Consider the following 23509-nt stretch of genomic DNA (forward strand, 5'->3'; position numbering starts at 1 on the left):
TATAAGCCTGCCACACGACTTAAACATCACAGAATACTCTGATGCCCATAGTCCTCGTCATGCCATTGTATTGCTAAGTTTTCTTGAGAACTGATATACCTCTGTATTTTGTTATTTTACTACTATATCAGTGTCAGCATGGATAGTGGACGCCGACGACAGGTCTTGTAAACCCTCATAGGAAGGTTTAGGTGGAAGCCTCGGGGTGGACCAATTTGCCCTAACTTCAACTTCGTCTACCATCGCGTCGCGAGCTAGAAGTCTTCCCCTTTTGGGTGAAGCGTGGTCGTCTTCTTTCTTCAGGAGGTGACTTATACCGAGCTATTGCTATTTATTATTATGTATGGAATATATATAATATTTATTTTAATTTCTATTTTGCACTACTACTGCCCACTCACTACTTCCTGTGCCACTCTGTTAGGTTAACTGGAAGAAATCTCTTTTAGAGATAAGTTCGCCTTTGGTAACATTGTTATTAACTTATTGTTGTTACTGTATGTTTTAGTGCAATAAAGAATATATATATTATATAGTGATGAATTTGTGTTCTATCTTTTAAGAGTCTCTATTGAAAATTAATGAAATCACTTTTATTCTTCAATCAAAACACAGTAATGTATGATGTAATTATTCACATAGAACATCATAGTAGTATACGAACAAAAATTAATTTCTTGGGTGCGTGGCATACTACTACAGTCCATGCATACCGTTCATTTCTACCTCGTACATTTGAGTTGTGGAATGAGAATGTCTTTAATTTTCTCCTTACATTATAGGGTATTTAAAAAGACGTGCCTACAAACATGTAAAAAGCTGGCAACGCACAAGCAACTCCTCTGGTGTTGCAGGTGTTCATTGGCGACGGTAGCCACTTTCCATCCAATCCAAACTGTCTACTATTTGCCTCCCTATCAATAAAAAAAATACTTATTTATAAATATCAAAATTATTAATTTATTAGTAATTAAATAAGTATAATTTTCTGTAAATTAAAATTAATGGAACATTTAAAACCGCAAGTGTCCTATGCACTACGTGTCTGTTACACCCACGTGGTTTACACTAACCGCAACGCATTCAAGTACCTACAGATAGCCTGAATACTAAAACAGTCAAAGATACCTTTTGGGCATTGATATAAAATATTACTATCTAAGCGATAGCCCAAGAATCACTAATGATTTCTGGAAGCACCCGAAGTGGTCCGCATTTAAAAAGTAAATCTATGCTTTCAAATATAAATGAATATATAAATGTACTGTTCTGTGAAGTACATATTTTACTGAACTAACTACTCTCTTGCGGAAATCCATATTACTGATTATTTGATTCGAATTATTTTAGTCTCAGTTATTTTAATATCTTGACTCACATAATTTTTATGAGATTATTAAATTATTTATTTAACCCTCGTTTAACACAGGGGCAAACAAGCATGTGGCTCACCGAGTAAGTGATGGTAAGTGACCACCGCCGCCTATGATCACACCAACACCAGAGGCATCGCAGGTATGCTGCAGGCCTTTTATAAAGGAATATGCTCTTTTCTTGAAGGTTATGCTGTCCTATAAGTTCGGAAATACTGCTGCTGGAAGTTGATTCTGTAGAATGGTTATGCATGAAAGAAAGTGCCTTGAAAATCGCACGGTGGAGGACCGCCACATATCCAGATGGTTGGGATGGAACTTTAGTTTGTGGCGGGTTGTACAGTGATGAAAATCAGCAGCAGGTATCAATCTGAACAATTCCTCAGAGCACTCCTCATGATAAATTCGGTAGAAAATGTACAGAGATGTAACATCTCTACGCAGTTTCAGTGGATCAAATCGGAGAATAAGTTATTGATCTACAAGCTGATACTGTGATGCTCCTGCCTGACATTATTTTTCATGAAGCAAAACACTGTTTATTGCGAGCCAATACGTACTTGTAGATTCGCGATTTTACGTTGTATTCCTATTTAATCATAGTCACATTACTTTTTATTTTAAATAATATTTACACAAAACTACACAGTGAATTTAAATGCAGTACAAATAAATAAATTCAAACAAATTAAAATGTACCTACACGCAAAAGATAATTATATTTACAAACACATCACTCAATGTTGTTTCCATTATTTGAACGTTTCAATTTCAATTAATGAAACAACACGCTCAATCGAAATTTTCTGACGAAATTACAATTTCAATATAGGTTTCCGAGCGATTTCATATGAAGTGTTGAATAGAAATTTAATTTTGTGTAACAACGGAAAAAAGCGCAAAGAGCGTAAAAAAGCGCAACAAATAAATTCTGTTCAGGCCATGATGAGGCGACGGTGTCCGCTTAAACGATTTAAGCCAAAGGATTTCACGGCCGGCGGATTTCAGCGAACCAACCCTGCGGACACTGACTGATGCACTTATTCCGTGTAATGATAACCAATAATTTATTTTTTTGATACTTATAATGGCAAACAAGCTAACGACCTACATGATGGATATCACAGAATGCACTGTGATACAATGGTGCTCCTCATGTATTCTTATTATTGTAGACTATAGTGTGATATCTCCATACGGTTGCATGGTTGATAGATTTCATTCATAATTTTCAATCATCATGTAATAACCACAATAGTTTCTATGGGGAACTGAGCAGCAGTTAACCTGTTATAATATATTGCTATGGTCCTAGTAATGGTGTCTCTATAGGGTAAATTGAATAAAAAAAGTCAATTCCTTCCCCCCAGTAACGGATACTAGATCTAGCTACAGATCGATCTCCATGCGGTTTACCCAAGAAAAAAAACTATTTCAAAAATGTATTTGTTCGTTATTCCAATTAAAAACTTATTTATTTTCCAAAATAAATAAAATATTCTGCATATTTCCTTATTTATTGTATTTATGAAAATTGTCTATTGTCATTATATATTTAAAAATAAATTAAAAAGTTTGATGTATTTTTAGTTATGTTCATATCGAGGTCTACATCTCTACTAGTTTTGTGTAGAGTTTTCATCATACGCTCTAGTTGGAAAACAGTTTCTAAAAAAAGTACTTAATCGTTTGGATCGCCATAGACGTACAAGCCTTATTTTTTTTAATCTAATTTGTTTATAATAAATTTAAATACTGAGGTAAATATTCTAGGAGACAGAATATTTAAGAGGAATTTAGAAATATGAGAAAATATTCGCAAAAAATATTTTATTCTAATGAATATATAATAATTAAATAAATGAAAATAATATTTTAGTATAACGGAAGAATCAGATGTATGTACTCGTATACGTAATAATGCAGCTATCGGCGCCTGCGGACGGCGCGGACTGTTTGGTCGAAATTGCGAAACCGCGTGCGGTGGGCAGCCGACGCGTAGCTGGCTCGTGTCGGTGCCAATATTGCTCAACATGGATCTAAATTGAATAGAAATGATAATATGGATTTGATTTCTTTTTATTTTATTTATTTACTTTTACAATTTTATCAGTTACTGCTATTGATTATAAAATAATATGCAACTATAGTTCACTGGTTGTTTTTATTTTTAATAAAGACAGTGGAACAAAGTTGTATACTTTATTTCACTGTCTTTATTAAAAAGTATTTTAATTTTTTTTTTTTTTTATTGCAGAATGAAATTTGTTCAAATAGCGAGCTCATTACCGTATAGCATTTTCTACTACAGCTTATCATTATATGATTTATTATACATATCTGCATTGCTTTGCAAAAAAGATATTTCAACTTGTAGGTAACACACAACGAGACACGTCGTAAATAACCTAGATATAATTAATATAATAAATGCGAAAATTTGTAATGATAGACAGAAAGACGGATGCTTTTTACTCTTTCACGCGAAAATTATTGAACGGATTTAAATGAAATTTAGTACACTGTTAGATAATATCCTTAGTACATAGGATATTCTATGTACGTATTCAGGCAAATGAAGCAAGGGACTGCGTATTTGCGTATTTGCATATATATTATGCTTCGCAATATATAGTTTTACGCTCCATGGCTTCTATCTTCACTGACTTAGAGTGGTAATTAATTTATCCCAAAACGAAACTAAAGAATTACAAAAATAATTTTAAAATTTAGTTTTAAATTAACGTAGCTAAAACATCATATTGCATCGCATCCATCACAAAAAGCCTCCCTGATCGATATATTTATGTTAATTGTGACAGTAATTATATCCAATCAGGTTTTTTAATTTATAAATAGGTAATATATTTGAAAAAGTAATATTCCAAACCTAGTAACCAAAGTATATCATCAATTGAACTGAAAGATTTTAAAAGTACTTATCATCTGGTTTATTTTAATAAATACTTTTATTTATTTATTTAATCTTTACTGTATCACTTAAAGAATAATATTATTGATTATTAATGATTATTAAATGTAAATACATCAAAAGTACAAAGGTAAACGATAAGCATTTTTAAAAGATCAAAACCTGGATTTGTAAAATTCAGAAGGCTGAGCTAGAATTAGATTTTGAAATTCCCAGGCTATAGTCAAACACTTCATCGCTTGAACTTTTTTTAAATGGTGAGAATGGAATGGTAGCCTATGTCATAGTAAATATGAAAGCATATTAGGGATTCCTCCCATCTGAGATATATTAGATATCAACTGTTTCCCGTCGCTTCATTCACGTGCATCTATCTGTAAAGTACCCTGTGTATTAAATTTCAGCTGTTTAAGCGCAACGAGTAACAAATATCCTAACACCTTTATTAAATTTCACTTTTTTGAGTAAGATTACTAAAATTTTTATCATATCGTTTCCAGTAATATTTTATATCTCGAATTCATGCAGTTGCTCTCAAAGAAGATATTTTGCATAAAGGTTGAGCGACATCCTTTGTGAATCATACGGTTCGATTAGTATTACTCTGTTCCTTTACTCTGTCTACCGATCTGATTCCCCAAAATAAGGCCATATGTTTTCGATATACCTAACTAGTAAATAGTTATAAATATATCTCCTTAAATAGAAACGAAATCGCAGTGGATAATCACACTATGATTTAAGTTCGCTTATATGTTATTTACTTTTATATGAATGAGGGTATTTATAAGAGCGGAGGAAAACTTAAAAGACTTGGATGGACTTTGTAAAAATAATATGGCCAGAATGGAAGTGAATGTGAAAATGACTGCAAATAGGGAAGAATAGAAGAGAAATTAAAACAAAAAAAAATAGAGTAAGAGACATGATGATGACTTTATTGTAGATATTTCATCAAATTATTATTCATTTTTTAAATTTATATTATTATTAATATATCGGCCGTTACCTATCTAATGCCAGACATAGCCCTCCCTTGGGAGGTTTTGCCAATAGTTGCCAAGCCAGACATAGGCCTCCCTTGGAGAGTTTTGCCAATAGTTGCTATGCTTGGCAGGCTGGTTGGCAATGTTAGACTTGAGTGATATTTTAAGACGGACGTTGCTAGCTATCCGTCGACCATAAAGTTCCCTTAGTCAGCTCTTACGACATCCACGAAATAGAAAGGAGTGGCCCATTCTATACTGGGATCGCACGGTAATTTTTTTAATACAAATATATAATATATTATCTCCTTTACTGACTATCATCATAACAGATGTATTTGCAAATGACACGACAAAAATTCTATGAAAAATAAAGTTCAAGCCACATTTCGGTCCTGAGTGACAGGTGGTGAAAAAAACACCCTGTTACAAAACGAGGTGCTCCAACCCCTGCCAAACCTCCGACGGTTGATGGCGCGTTTATACTGTGTAACACGAACTAAGTGAATCAAACTGTCATTCTAGCCGCATTACTTAGTAGGGGAACGTTTAAATAACATGGATACGACTGCATCGTCGCGACGGTTTTCCGTATTCATGTCACTTATTTATATCGTAATCTTTTATAGTTAATTATTAGTATTAATTATTTTTAATAACTTAACATGTACATAAATTGAAATTACCTGCAGTGTGTTAGAGTTTAATCATCTGTAAACTGCAAATAATAATAAATAAATAATAATAATAAATAACACGTCGGTTTATAATTTTAACATTATTTAAAATCATGTTTCACAAAAAAATCGACTACAATCGTGACACAATCATTTATTTTGTTTTAAAACTAAAGTACTTAACGTATTTTGATAATATTTATATAAAGCTAATTTGTGTATCCTTTCAAATATTTATTTTTTTCAAATCGGTTTAAAACTGACGGAGTTATGAGGTAACAAATATAGGTTAGTTGATTAGAATTATTTTGTTTAACTCCGCTACCATTAGCATACGATTGTCAACACTGAAGATTAAATACTATTATTATTACCAGAAATTCTACAACCTTCTATATTAGCCATTAATTTCCGACTGCTATTCTGTCCACGCACATTTTCACTTCTAAACGAGGCATCTTCAGGCAAATTAATAAATCGCTGCTTGAAGCCGTGGAGTGTTAGCCGTTCAGCGCTTAAATAGCGAATGACTCTTTTCCAGCTGCGGTGAAGTATTTATACGTTTTTAATATCCTTCTCTATCCCATATAGGGCATTTATACGAAGTTTCAAGTTAATAATTAAATCATTAAGATTTTAAAAGGTAACAAACAAACTCATTTTTACATTTTTAATATCAATAAGGATTTTCTTAGTTTCATTTTTAATAACAAACTTATGAAACTTAGGCGTTAAGAGATAACAACTAACAAACACACTACAGCTATATATAACCAATAAATTTGAATAAGTACACATCCACTTTATGATAATGTAGTTCATGCTCAGTTCTCGCTTAATATCATCCCTTGCAAACGAAACGAACAAGGGGTGCACCTTGCGGATCCTTAGTACCCTCTTTACACAAGCGAAATCACTTTCACAGTAAAAACATACCTTTAATTTTCATAAAAATTCAACATGGCGTATTTTTATAATGTATTGTGTACATTATTGTGTTCTTTGCATAGGTTTCATGTTCATATAAATTTTATTATATACTTACTAGCTTTTTCCCTGCTATCTCGTACGCTAATTTTTAAAGGCTGGAAGACTATTCGATCACCCTTAAACGGCTCAACGTATATATATTGATAAATAAAGTAAATATGTAAGAAGTATGTCTATATATTCTTTCTTTCTTTCTATATATGTGCAACAAGAATTTTATAGATTTTCTGTGTTTGTTATTATCGTCAATTATTTTGACTTTATCCAGAATACGGCTCTTTGCGTCACAATGTTTCTTCTCGCACTGCGGGCTGCAGTATATAGACATAGTTAAAAAATGAACATAAGTTTTAAAAGTAATAAGTATATAATAAAATTAAATATTGTCCCGCATTATGCTATAGCCTTTTTCAAATTCTATATTCTATGAAATAATTATCTATGTCATTAAAACCATAGATTGTATCCAATATCTCATAATTATCATCGCGCAGTAAAATATGGTACTATTCCAAGCCTCCTCTACACCCAACTTGACTCTCTTGTATTATATTAGCCATACCCAATATACTAATGCGAGCTCTGATAGAGTATCCTAAGTGTCTAAGGTCACTTCCGGACATTTGCGCTGCATCAGTCTTCTGGAGACGTTACATCATCAATCACTAGTCAGCACTCGCCATTCGCCGCGTCACGTATACTTTATACCCGAGTATTAAGATTGGTTTTCGACAACCGCTTCCTATCCGTACTTTGAAATTATATGCACTTTAAGTCCTCGAAATAAGGATTATATTGGCCTTTAGTATTTTAGGTGATAGATGAAATATTCTTCAAGCTCATCAAGATACATTTTAGTGTCTCGCTTCTCTTAAAGTGAGCATTGTCATTTGTTTTAATTTAATAAAATAGTTTTAAAAAGTATATACTTAATTTTGCAAGACCTTTTATAACACCATTTTTTAAACTGAAAAAGCTGAGAGCCTTTTCAGTATTCAGTTCTTCGTATGTTTATGCGATATATTTACTAACTAGCTTTTAGCCGGGACTTCATTTGTATGGCCAGGATATGTTCATTAACTGGGATAAAAAAAGTATCCTATATCTTTCTCCATCCCATGTAGTGCATATGTACCAAATTGCATAGTGACTGGTTAAACCGTTAAAGTGTAAGAAACAAACTCACTTTTACATTTATAATATTAGTAAGCATTCTGCGTTAATTTTTCAGCGACTTTTAAAGGATGTAAATTACTTATGCGATTTCATCGTCAATTCTAAATGGATTTTAATAATTCTTATAACTGATAGGGTTTACTCTCTTACTCTCATATCTGCCTGTTGATAACATATCTATCGACAGATATTTTGACAACCTCCGAGGTGCAACGGTAGGCATGTTGCTTTGCGTTAGTGAGGTCCAGGTTTCGAATCTCGATCTTACCAATATATGGAACGAACTCTACTAAATTGACTCACATCTGAATGAATTGTGCATTGGGGATATCTAGTCAACGAACATCCAGGTATTCTTTGGCTAGATAACCCTGGAAGATGACCCTAGTTCTTCACAGCACAGGACATCCTAGCTCGAGGACCAGGCAGTTGGTATAATGGTCTTGCACTTGTTATTAATTTAAAAAAAAAACAAAATTAAGGCTCTTAAGGCTTTACACCACTTGTCCAAGAGAACAAGATTTTTGGTTGTAATCGACTAGTAGGATTGATAGATTTTTATTGCGGAGGTGGCATAAGATTTCACAGTAGCACAGTTTCACAGTTTTAGTAGAAAATTCCTAGCAGTCATCCGAAGGAAAAGAGAAAATGCATCCCGATATATCATATTTTAAATATGCCAAATTCTTTGGAATATCCTGTACATACTGAAATCGTTCGGGGCATGTTAAAGTTGTTGCACTACTGCTTACTCCTTCATTATCATTATATCAATCGTTAACTATCCACTATTGAATATAGCACTAACCATGGCCAGTAGCACTTGTAACACTGCCAGTAGTTGTCACGCTTGGCGAGTTGGCAACCGCAGTCAGGCTTGGGTGACGTTTTAAGAGAGACGCTGCTACACATCCCGCGATCTTTTCCTTAGTCGCTTTTTATGACACTTAAAGAAAAGGAATAGGTAACCTATTCTATGCCGGGACCACACGATATGATTAATCCTTATACTGTGGTTATAGAGGTACTATAGACCACATAAGGGTAGTATGAAATATAAGATAGTCCCATAATGCAATGACAGATTATAGAGACTGGCAGACATATTTTAGTGTATTCTATTTTGTAATTTTGTTACTCTTAGCTTCACAAATCGCGTCGACATCGTAGCATGTAAGGATTATCCCCAACGTTTCAGGAGTAATTTAAAATGCATAAATCTCCTTGGCTCAGTCGGTCCGCTAACTGGATTCCCTCGAGTTTTAACTTTCCGTTTTATGAATAAGTAATCGCTTAATATATGATACTGGGAGTACATCGATGTAAGTAGTAATAGAAGAGACTTAGGATTTACGGGCTGCTTAATATTGAATTTATTAGCTAACATATTAACTTTCATGTATTCGGATAAAAATACATCTTAATTGTAATTATCTAAAACGAATTTAAAACGTGAGTAAAGCCACAACAAACACACTAACACTAAAAACAAAACAAAAACAACACTTACACTTTAACACTAGGCTCCGAGCGACGATTTAATAATTTGCCTGAAGATGCCTCATTTACAGGTGAACACGTGTCGCAAAAGGTGCGCGAACAAAATGACAGTCGACGATTGATGGCTAATGTGGAAAGTTGTGAAACTACTGGTAGCAATAATAGTGGTCAAACTTCGACTGTTGGCAATAACACATATATTAATGGTAGCGAAATTAAACTAAATAATTCTAATCAAAGTCAGTCATATCATCATTAGTTCACTCGTAACCACGGCTGGTGCAACCTGGTCGAAAATTTGAGATAACCCAGGTAAAGTCTCCTATAAAACATTAGCTAGCATTCTTGTACGAGGTTTCTGTTTATGAAACTAAATATTTTTCACAAAGTACAAACATTAGTAAAATGTAGATATAAAATTTTAAGCCTTCGATATAACAGACCCCAGCAATCAAAATACATAGTATGAGTAGGTTTCCTGTCGTTTTTCAATCTACACGTTTTTTTCTTTACGAAAATACGATACATATTTAAAATTCAGACGTTTATAATTACTACTATTTACTAATACCTACCAACCTAAACGTACATGTTTATATATTTTTTATATACAAAACCAAATACATGTATAATATTGATCATTTCTACCATTTAAACATCTTTCTTTAAATCTTGACCGAAATTAGCTTGCAAATATCTCAAACATCGCTCTGAAGAATTTTAACTAAAATTAAAAGAGGTAAAAAATACATGATGTTTTAAAGTACTTTAAGTAAATAAGAAGTACTTTTTTATAATTATTATATAAAATAAGTTAATATTGAAACAAACAATAACACAATAATCGACATCTCAAAAACCACCAAATTAAACAGTGATGGGCCTAATGTAAATCGTTGCAAGTTATATTACTAATTACTATACAAACATTATTATATATTTATCGATATATTATAATAGATCATTAGTCTTTTTAGAAGAAAATAAACTACCTATAACCTTGGATTCTTCAAACGTAGTGTGAAAAATCACTTAGTATGAATCACTTAAAAAATTCACGGTATAGTGCGGCCAACTTTTCGGTTGATTCTATTCATGAACCATATAGTCTCTGTGTTCGTTCAGGACGATGTGCTCGCATTATTAATATTATTATTTCAGCCGTTAACTATGTACTGCTGACATAAGTCTTCTCCATAAGGAGATTTTGCCAGAAGTTGCCACACTTGGCAAGCGGGTTGGCAACAACAGTTAGGCTTTTAGAAATGGCTGCCCATTCCTCGCTCTACCTTAGTCATCTCTTACGACACCCACGGGAAAGGAAGAGGCGGCCCATTCTATGCCAGCGCATACACGACACATGTCGTGGTATAATAAAAAAATAAATAAGTTACTCAACTAAGAAACTTTCAGTCAAGAATTCAATCAATTCCGCTTTCAAATAGCAAATCACCAACTTCCCACTCAAAATGGGTGCATATGCAAATAGAAAAACGCTAAAAAGGAATTCACTAGCACCAATCGTATCCCCATTCGTCACGCCGTGTCAACATTCGTGTGAAACAGCCCCCATTTTACATTTAATTGCATTTCTTTGTCGATCTCCCTGTTAATCTGGATGCACCCTTATCCTGTATAATGACCATTAAATATTGACCTTCCTCGTTCCTTTGAATAAGTACTAACTAATGCGAAAAAAGAACGTTTGTATGAGGTAACAGAGGTCAGACTAAAGTGGTGCTGTCTAGACTTGTTTGATATTGAAGAAAAGTAAGCGTTTTAAGTAATGTTTGCGGATGCACTCTAGTTGATAACGCACTCAAGGGCTTGCTTTTACTTAAGTCATGGCATTTTGAGCTTTATTCCCATCTGACATTGAAGTTACTTAAATTTCACATTCATTGACACTCGTATTAATTATTTCACATTGGCAACCAATAGTTCGAATTTTTTTTACATTTAAATTGTAAAATTAATTATAGAAATATGAAAATTCAATTTAAATTGATATTATGTATGTATACTTACAACGACAGAAAAAACCCACGGCGAACAATTTTGGAAAAGTTTGTTTCCTAAATTTTATCTAACTAAAATCGAGCATAGGTTTTAATTAATACGCATAGTTTTTACTACTTCGCTACAAAAGAATAGAAAATAAAAAAAGATAAAATACAAGTAGGTATGTTTATATATATTTTAATTAATTTGTTTTAAAAAGATTTTTCTAATGATTTATAATAGAGTCATTTATGAAGTGGATTAGTTAGTTGATTAGAGTTAATGTATTTAATCCCGAATATCAACTAATTAATGATATGGACTTATGCAAAACATACAAAAAAATTCAGTAAAATGATCATAAGTGTTACTTCAATACTAATATTTTCAACATTAAAGTTTCTTTTTTAATAATCAAATGATACCACAAAAATAAAAATTTTATTAATTGTGTTCAAACCAGTTATTTTAATATAAAAACTAAACTACTAAATCGATTTTGATAAAATTCCAATGGAACCAATCTGTAATTATACCCTTTTAGATAAAAAAAAATAATTTATCCAAATCAGTTTAGAACTGACTGAGCTACGAGGTAACAAACATAAAAAAATACAACCGAATTTAGAACCTCCTTCTTTTTTAAGTCGGTTGAAAAGAAAAATTATTTAAGCCAATTAAGCATTAGTGAAACATTCAATAATATAATTCAGTAATATTTCTTTAAATAACCTCATAGCCAATGTGTGTAGATCGTACAATGACGCTCATCAAAATGACCTTGACATATTTGGGCTCAGTTATTATCAATTTCGCAGACAATTATATAAAATAATGTAATATTTAGAAATCTCTTAAATAATTTTGTTTTGGTTTTTTTATTTAACTTTCTTTATGTTTATGTTTATTTTTATGTTTAAATTTTTCACTGATAGTTGCAACCTAATAGCTTTGTTGCAGTCGCATTTATTATTGGATCATGCGGTGTGCACATGTTGTGGCAAGTTTACCTGATACCCGTTATGTACTTGCATATTATAATTTAAGTTTTTATTTGTAAACTTCTGTTATGTGCGCCTAAAAAATAAAATAAAATAAAATAAATAAATAAATATATACACACACATAAAACAATCGAATCAAGAACTATTTCTGTCTTCAAATTGACTGAAATTGCGATACGAAGTTAAAATCATTGCGTAATATCAAAAAGTAAAATTAGAACATACTCCTTATTTGAAGTAGGTTAAAAACTCTTAAGCTAAGGCGACAATGAAACGTAGCATGTTATTTCTGAGCAATTTAGTAAATTAATACCGGCGAACTATTCTTACCTAATGCTATTTCCATTTCACTTCGATGGGTACGATGTGTGTATTTATCTTGAATATTTAATTTAAATTGTTTTTGTAATTTACAAATTTTGTTTGTACGTAAAGTAGTGTTATTAAGAATAGCATTTAGTGATGTAGATATATTTGTAATTAGATACTTGATGTTATTGAAGTATGAAAAAAAATATATTTATTATGTATTTAGCTGTATCCAGTGCAGCGGATTGACTGTGTAAATTTGGATAATAAATTAAACATTGTATGCCATAAAAACACTTACTGCAATTATAACAAAATCAGTTATTATTTACCGAATTTATTATGGGGAGTGCTCTGAGGAATTGTTTGGATTGATTCCTGCTGCTGATTTTCACCACCGAATCTATATGAGTGGCAGTCCTTCACTTTCTTCCATGAAACAACCACTCTTTGGAATCAACTTCCAACAGCAGTATTTCCGAAATAATACGACATCATAACCTTCAAGAAAAGAGCGAATTCCTTTTTAAAAAGCCATCAGCACACTTGCTATAACCTCTGGTGTTACGGGTGATCATGGGCGACGGTAGTCACTTACCATCAGGTAAGCTGCATGCTTGTTTGTCCCCTGTATTATAAAAAAAAATTAAACTACAAAACACAGTGATAACATTTCTATGGAATCAATCTATAATAGAGATCGAGTCAAAATCTTTCAAATAAAAAAAGAATTTTCCAAATCATTTTAAAATTAATGCTGATTAATAAGTCCGAAGAAGTGCCAAATTAAAAGTACCCATAACCGGCGAGCGTGTATGAAAATATTGATGAATGTGAAAGAAGCGAAAGAGGTTTGTTTAAATTGAAGTATTTGGCGTTCCATTGTTTCTGCCTATCTTAATGGTAAACAGGCGTGACAGATATGTATGTATGTATGTAATAATTCCATCCTTGCTCATAATATTTATAAATGTAACTATTTATGTAATTATATAATATATAATAAGTATAAGTGCAATAAAGAATATATATATGTAAATATATGTTCTTTCACTAAATAATTTTAAATATCGCCGCATTTTCCATTCATATATTAACAGTGGTGCCCCCGGTCAGGATGAACGCGTGTGCAAGTGAGATACGGAACACGCGTGACTGATCGGCCTTTATGCCGGCGATTGTGAGATAGATGTTGACTGTTGGACCCTAAAAACCGCTTTGACATTTTATCTTTTAATTTTGCGTATTTTGCTCAAAAATAGCGATAAAATAAATTAATTGTATGATTTAAATGCATTTCCGACGATTAAGATTTCGATTCCTGTACTAGGTATATCATCATCATCGTCATATCAACCGTTAACCGTCCACTACTGGACATTGGTCTATATTATAAGAGGGGTTTTGCCAGTAGTTGCCATGTTTAGCAAGTGGGTTAGCAAAGACAGTTAGGTTTTGGTGATGTTTTAAGGAGAACACAGCTGCCCATCCCTCGTTCATTAAGGTACTTTATTCTCCTCTTACGACACCCACAGAAAAGGAAGGGGTGGCCTATTCTATGCCGGAATCACATGGCAATATACTTATTTTTATACTATACATATATTTATACTTACATGTACGTCTATCAGTAATCAGCAATAATAATGTCCAAATGGAGGGAAGGGATTGTTAGCAATGGAGTTTGACAGCTCCATTGCTAGCAATATGCCCAATCAGGTCAACCTCCGCGTGGTTCCTCCTGGAAACCATCGTGAACAATTCTCGTTGAATTCATCACGATGGGCTAACTGACCTGTTTCATCTTCATCTATCATCCTTCACTGGTCGCTCTATCAACGTATACCGATAGCGCGGGTGGGGTTACTATTTCATTATCATCTATAAAAAAAATGTCCAAATGCAATTGTACATTACAATAATAATTAATATGTTAAAAGTACTACGAATCTGACGAAATCGAGACCGTGTTCTAGTTTGGAAGGTGAGATGTGGCAGTAAATTTACTGGGTATTAAATATCTCTACATTAGGATTATCCATTCGCTCGTGATGAAAATTTACGGGTTATTTATTATCAACTGTACTGCAATGTAAAGAAATAAATAGTAATTTCTCTACCGACTATTGTAAAAAGCAGCGCTCATTCGTATACATGTTAGTGTGTGTGCAAAATGGCACGCACACAATGACAAAATCTGGACACTATGAATGAACATATTGTCAGTGCTGTACCAAAACTGCACAATTATAAACGATAATCAATTAATCAATTAATATTTATTATATAAAATAAAATAGCACTCTATCTGATTCTATCAATAAAAGAAATTCACGTTTCATATAATATAAATAAAAGCGGATCAGTACAAAACAAAGCATAATAAATACAATGAGACATGGGTATTATTCAGGCAATGGCCTAATAATTATTTAATTGTCTAATTACTTTGTAAACGTTTAAATACTTCCAAATAGTAATTCCTATCTAAAACTCGTGATAATAAAGTATTTATGAAATGATGCTCTATTTTTTAAGGTTAGACTCGAGGCCCGCGCGATTTTTTTAAATTTAATTGTTACTTCGCTTGCACTATTGTGTACACTGGTAGGGTACCATTGAGGGGTAATAGATGATGATTAAGTAGGTTAATTGGCCCATCGTGACGTAATCAACAATAAATTAATCACGATAGTTTGAGGGGAAACCGCATGGAAGTCATTCTAATAGATATCTTATTAGCTTGACCTTCTAAAATTAAATTGCTAGCAATGGAATTGCTAATCTTCATTGCTAACAACCTCTTCTCCCTCTGACCCGAATGAATTGGGAGGAGAAGGGATTGTTAATAATTGTGATCAGTAGCCCCATTGCTAGTTTTTTTTTAATGGATGAAAATGGAATGGTAACCCCGCCTGTGCTATCGGTATACATTGGCGGGGCACCAATGAGATTATACGTGAGGTAATCACGAAAGTTTGAGGGGAAACCGCATGGAGGTCAATCTAATAGATATCTTATTAGCTTGACCTTCTAAAATTAAATTGCTAGCAATGGAATTGCTAATCTTCATTGCTAACAACCTCTTCTCCCTCTGACCCGAATGAATTGGGAGGAGAAGGGATTGTTAATAATTGTGATCAGTAGCCCCATTGCTAGTTTTTTTTAATGGATGAAAATGGAATGGTAACCCCGCCTGTGCTATCGGTATACATTGGCGGGGCACCAATGAGATTATACGTGAGGATGAAGCAGATCAGTTAGCCCATCATGACAAATCCAACAATAAATCAATCACGATGGTTTCCAAGGGGAACCACAAGGAGGTCGACCTGACAGGGTATATTGCTAGCAATGGGGCTACTAATCCCCACTACTAACAATCCCTTCTCCCCCCACCCCATTGCTAGTAACACACTCTGTCAGGTCGACCTCCTCACGGCTCACTCTGGAAATCATCGTGCTAATTCCCAGGTGTAAAGGGGAAAGGGATTGTTAGTAATGGAGACTGAGAATCCCATTGCTAGCAATATACCTAACCAGGTCGACCTCCTCGCGGTTCTCCCAGGAAACAATCATGGTTAATTCCTGATGAATTCATCATGATAGGCTAACTGGCCTGTTTTCATTCTCATCTATCACCTTTCACTGGTGCTCCGCCAGCGTATCCCGTTAGCGCAAGCGGGGTTACCATACCATTTTCAACTATCAAAAAAAATTCCCAGGTGTATTCATTACGATAGGCTAACTTATTCCTCACTGGTACCTTGCCAGTGTATACCGTTAGCGCGGACGGAGTTGCCATTCTATTATACAAAAAACAAACTTGAATTGAATTGAAATTAAATGAATGAATTAGAATATAGATAGATACTCTTTATTGTTTCCTCCAAAAGATAACAATAGTAAACTTATTATGATTAATTAATTATAAATAATTACAAGAAATAATCACAATGAGAAAACAATGGGCGACCTTATCGCTAAGAGCGATCTCTTCCAGGCAATATAATTATATAAACTTAAAATATTGTCTATTTATGTACCAACCAAATTTTATTCAAATCGATTCATCCATTTCGGGGCAATGCAGAAGCAAATAAATTTAAAAAAATATCGTCAGATATATTGTAATTTTTTTATAATACTAGAAACGTAAGACCCTCTAATAATAAACTACAACATACTCATACAATTAAACTAATTAGAATATGGAATTATGACAATTAAAATAATTTCTACTAAATAAACTGGCATTCCAAATAATCGGAAACCTATTAGGCCGTCGATTGGAATGGAAAGCCGAAATATTGATCACTCACCCCTGGGTTCAATAACCGCTGATTGCCTTCATTGAGTCGCTGTAGGTGTTGAACTGTCATACATAAACATCACACACATACCGACCTATAAACATTTATATATAGCACCTAAGTGGATTATAAACATTTTTATGTTTACTAACTCTATTGCGCGGCTTTACCTACTTCAACTGAGATAAAATGTATAAGTATTCATTACCTAAGAATATAGTCTATCTATATGTTAAATTTCATAAAAATTCAGTCAGCCATTTAAGCGTTATAGAATAACATACATCCAAATATCTTTAGAAACTTTTATATTTATTACAGTAATAGTAAAAATATAATATAAAAATAAACTAAAAATTTATAAAATTAGATATCGTATATATATAATAGCGGGCCACCCCGACTTTGCACGGTTTTTTGTAATTAAAATGTATTTTATTATATAGCATGAGGTATAGATATATGGGGTATGCTCCCCATTTAAAAGATTGAGTAGTTTGTAAGTTTATCTTATCTTTTCTCTTTATGTAAATAAACAAAAGTTAGTTTAAAAAAACTATCAAATTTATGTTTCTCTCAATCAATTATCACAATTTCTTTTTGAAAAATTATACTGTATTTATCCCTACTAATTGTGGCAAGTACGATGACAATTTTTTTATAGAACGATAACTTACTTTCTGTTACTGATTAGCATAATATAAATAGATAGACATGATCAAATTATAAGTTCCCATTTTGGCCATTGGATAACTAAATATAAAATACCTGTTGGACTAAATAATATTAGTAGATAATGAAGAAACAAAAGACCATCAAAAGCAAATTTTTAATAATTAAATTGCATTTAAAGCATTGCGAATACGTTGTACATTTTAATTAATTATTATGACTGTTTATAAAGTGTGCCTTGGTACCAGTAGTGATTTGTGTATTATATAATATAGTAAATAATTGAAAATTAAATATATAATTTACCTATATAAAATAACCTATCTGTAGGTAAATTCAATAGTTAATATTTGCATTCCATTTGATGTGGCGAAACATAATGAACATCTTATAAACTTCACAAATGCAACATCTTATCTACAACGTTTCTAGCAAATAAATTTCATTTCATTTCATTATAGTTTAGTGAACTTACGTATTATATATACATATATATTTCCACTTATATATATACTTATATACATATACAACTAGGTATGTAATGGAAGTGGATATAAATAAAATAAGTAAACACTCGTATCGGTCAAACATGCCGGTTTAGACCCGAGCCCAGGGCCCAGGGGCCTTTGTCAAGGAAATTGCATTCTGTACACAAGTCCCCCACTCGAAGTCCCCTTACGACAGGGGTGAAGAACAAAATTTGTACAACCGGTGCCACTACTGTAAGTGTGAAGTCTTAACAGTGTTCAATGATAAAAGTAAAATTGGCCTATTACAGTAATTACTTATTTAACTAGTTTACGAAAGAATTTGTGTCTCATTTCGATATGTGTGTGTGTGTGTGTGTGTGCGTGTGTGTGTATTCATGCATATGGGCGCACGAGAAGGTATGTTTAAAAGATGGTTAACTTTATATAGAATTTGGTTTGATACCTATATAAGTACTTATTATTTAGTAACGTAAATTTATAAAAAGAGTTTTTATGCAAAATTGATGCAGTTTTATCAAATACGTCGCCGTGTGTTCTCGGCATAAAATGGGCCACCTCTTCTTTTCCCGTCTAAGTCGTGAGAGGCGACTAAGGGAACTTAACAGTCAAGAGATTAGCAATAGCGTCTCTCTTAAAACATCACCAAAGCCTAACTGTGGCTATCAACCTGCCTGTCAAACATGACAATGCCAACAATGGCAATCCCCCCCCCCCCAATAGGGGGAGGCCTATGTCCAATAGTAGACAGTTAACGGCTGATATGGTATAGTATCTTAAATATTATTTTTAGTGACATTTAAGATAAAAATATCAAAACTCACAAGTTTTAGTAGTGTCATATTAAAAGGCCTTTTTCTACGCATATACATTTTGATTCTTAAATAATCATAGGGTCGGTACCGTACTTGATTTCTTAATAATTTTGTAGAAATATACAAGTGAGTGAAGTGGCGTGAAATGATTTTCTGATGGTGCGTAAAAAGTTTGGGTTTATTAAGCCTCACCGTCCGATGCGAAAAAAAATATTTTTCTTCCCGAAGTAATGTACTCTAAAAGGACTTAAACTTCAATAATATTTCAAGCAACTTTCAATAGGAAAAAGTTATTTAAAACGATGTTGATAATTATTTTTACAATTGATTGTTGATCTCCTATAACGATTATGTGCTATTTCAGTCACTTTGGTTTTTTCTTAGAATACTTCGTCAATCGTAGCTTTACCTCTTCGTAATTCGCCGAGCAAGTTGGAATTATTAAATACGGCACGCTACATAGGAAAACGTACTTCAGTTCTGTAAATAAACTTTGATGTAAGCATATCTTAATTGTGTTGATTTCAAATTAATTAAACGTTTATAATAAACACGTGTCGTCACAATTTTCGCATCGTCGTTCAAGGATCACCCAAGCGGGCGCTCAATCATTTAACTTCCAACAAGTACAAAATGAAAATAGTACGTCAAAGAATAAAGTACTATATGTGTATTTGGGGAATACAATTTTCTACATATTGAACTCGGTAGCGATCAAGCGCTTTATATCTGAGGATTTTGTTTGACAGTAACATTTCAAATTGAAATAAAATTGATTCTACGGAGTAAAGTTATGACAAAGATGCTTTGTTTGAATTGAAATGTATTTCGTGCGGTTGAAAATCCTTTTCTTCGCTTAAATATTATTTAGTTAGTGTAGTTAATATGTTGGTATGTTTATGCATAACGGTAATGGTTGACGAATGCCTCTGATTATCCTATAAAAGATAATAATCGTAAGTCAGAGGCTTTATACAAAAGTTATAAACATGGATACCTCTGCCGCACTCATGTTTCTGCAGTGTAGCAACTTTGTTATCTTGGCCGTAATTCGGTTTGAAAGATAGGATATGCACACACAGCGTACGGAGGCAAAGCCTTTTAATGGGTTACGACCGTGAGTATGATAGTATATACTATGATGTGCATGATACCGTTTTTGTCTACAGGCGACGGATACTACTTTTCATCAACTGGACTGTCAGTTTGTTTATTATTTCAAGTTTTATCAAAAAACCAATTTAATTTTTATGCAGCGGACCCGAGAGAATAAGAGTAAGTGACCCGAATTCAGGTCTCAGCAGTAAATAGGACATTAAAAAGGGCTTTACCAAAACATAAATAATATAAAACTTGTTTGCTATTCCGAAGTATAGTTTAAGTTATTAGAACACTTATTGAACAAAGCAAACAAAATATTACTTGAATAACAAATGTGCATGATGTTGGTCGATCAAACACGGGCTTTTCAATGTTTTTGTAATTTAGAACATAGTACATTTAAATAAATACACATAATGTAAGATGTGAGATTTAAAAGAGTAACTGTTGAGATTCTTGCAGATTCTTTTCAACGGATAACAACTTTACGAAACCTGTATATATATAAAAATGACGATTTAAAAGTATTTATAAACAAGTCTAATTGAATAAAGAAGATTTAAATTTGAACACATATTTTTTATTGACCTTTTATTATAGTAAGAGATGTTGCTACTGGATTCATATTTTACGTTAGAGTTCTTCGTATATAACTAACGTAACCTTGTATTTGTTCTGGGTTCATATAATATAAATAACAAAAAAATAGCTGTGTTTATTAACATATATACACGAGGTATTTACAATGGAAAAAAAGTACAAATAATAGGTAGATAAAATATAAATTAGGCAATAAGTAGTGTAAAAAACAAGCGACAAATACATAGACAATATTATGAAAAATGTATGTAAGAAGAAACGTCACTGTCATGTCTGTGCGGCCAGTACGAAATAGAGAGGCGAAATAACTATGTAAAATTTATTTAACCTACTTGATGAAAAAGGAAGTAATGATATTTACAAGTGGCTATGAGATAAATATTAATTTACAGATGCCACAGCTTATAAATTGATTTTATGTATTAAAGGAGGGTAGTAATAATGCTAAGTGATCACTGAAATTTTGTCTTGCATATAGTGCAAATTGTAGGTAACGCATTAGCGTTACCTACAATTTGCACTATATGCATACTATAACATTTCTTATAATTCCGTACTATTTATTTTTTAACGTTTACTTCAACAAATAAAAATAAATTTGAAAATTGTACTAATAATAAAGACCAGCTTAACCCTACACTTGGTCGTGTCATAGAAAATTTCAAAATTATTCAGTGTATTCATAAAATTCAATTTCCCGCTGAAGTTAGCACATAGCGTTAACGTTGTATGGACGTCCCAACTTCAGGTGACGGGATTCCCACACTGTAGAACACAGTTAGGTACTATGATCGCAGCAACAATTAATAATTATGGACGTGATATATTAATATTGAATATTTATTAAATACATTTTTGTAAGTAAGTGTATTATTACAATATAAGTATTTTATTATTATTATGTGTAAGTACCTATATTGTTATTTATATTATTTATACTACCTACATTTAAATTTATCTTTAGCCTCTTTTTTCTCCCTTTTAAATATTATTATTTTTCTATTATGCCTTGACCAGACACAATTTTAATTATTACTCTGCATCCTAAGATCGTCTAGAAGAGATCGCTATTTAGCAATAAGAGCGCCCATTGTTGCCTCTATATTTTGATTTCATGTAATTAAGTTTAAGTAAAAAACTTATATTTAAAAAAAATTAAAAACGTATTATTTTTTCTATACATTTTGTTAATTTTTATAATCTGTATCATGCTTTGAATATATTAAAGAATTTTCATTTATTCGTTCATTTATATTCAATTATATTTATATACTATAGCATCTTTTGGGCAATTTTTAATTAAGCATCTTTAATTATATTTACAGGTTTTTCTCTTAAAAAGACTATGAGGAATTGTTTTTCAAATTTTCCTAAACTGCAAGGTAAGTATTTTCTCCAAAAAGATAAGAGAATACAAATTTGGGAACAAAACTTATTTTTATTTTTCATGAAGTTTAAAAAAATGAGAAATTTTCTACCTACTTATATTTATTCCTTGGTATAACTGGGAATACACTTGATTCAAATAACTAAGATATGTGAGCTTGAATCATATCGGTCTATATATTAAAGAATAAATAATCACAACAATTTCAAGCTATGTAACTTAATATAGTTCTAAGAATATAGATAGATCATGTCACATAGATTAGTCTTTTTATAGCAAAATATGATAAACTACCCGTGTAATGATATTTTTGGCATTTGTGACCAACAGTAAATATTGAAACTTGATATATGAATAAAAAATCACTCTTTATGTGGTGACATTTCCAGAAGACATTCATAGAAAAACTTACCATTTTTCCTCACATAAATATTCAAGCTTATTAAAATATTATTTTTAGTTGAACAAACAACAATTGCCACATCCAATAGTAAATTCTAACATGGTAGACTTAATATTCTCACTGGACAAGTTCCCAGTGCATTATTTAATGAAGTTAGTTTATTAGTTGTCGTCATATATGTAGTTGCAAACTTTTGTTGTTTATACGATAGTATGTTTTATTGTTTACATATTTAAAGGTTTCTAAAAAAACTGCATAAAATTACATATATATCATTATAACGCAGTATGAATAACAGCTGACATTAGTGCTATTTTATTGTAATAACTAAGTATTGAATATGATATTTGGGATCTGAAGTAAAATTAATAAATAATTATAGATATTTTGTTATGACCAAATATTTTGATGAATCGTTACGTTTATTATTTTCTATTGTTTTAGGAGCTTAATATAACTTATAGAAAGCTTTTGAAAAATGTTTTCAATTCCGTAACTTACCATTGCCGTGCAGACCCGCCATAGAAAAGGCCACCCCTTCCTTTCCCGTGAGTATCGTAAGAGGCAACTAAGAGGACATAATGGTCTAATAATGGACATCAGAGTCCCTCTTAAAACATCACCAAAAGCCTAACTGCGGTTGCTTACTGGCAAATCATCAGCAATAGACAGTTAATCGCCGATATGATGATGATAATCTGACAAACATACCGTTATATAAAAAAATACCTCATAGCACCATAGCGAAATTTAGTATACACGTACTAGGTATAAGGGTCGGA

Source organism: Galleria mellonella, unplaced genomic scaffold (genome assembly GCF_026898425.1).
Source record: "Galleria mellonella isolate WM207_F2 unplaced genomic scaffold, CSIRO_AGI_GalMel_v1 utg171, whole genome shotgun sequence".
Lineage (NCBI taxonomy): Eukaryota > Metazoa > Arthropoda > Insecta > Lepidoptera > Pyralidae > Galleria > Galleria mellonella.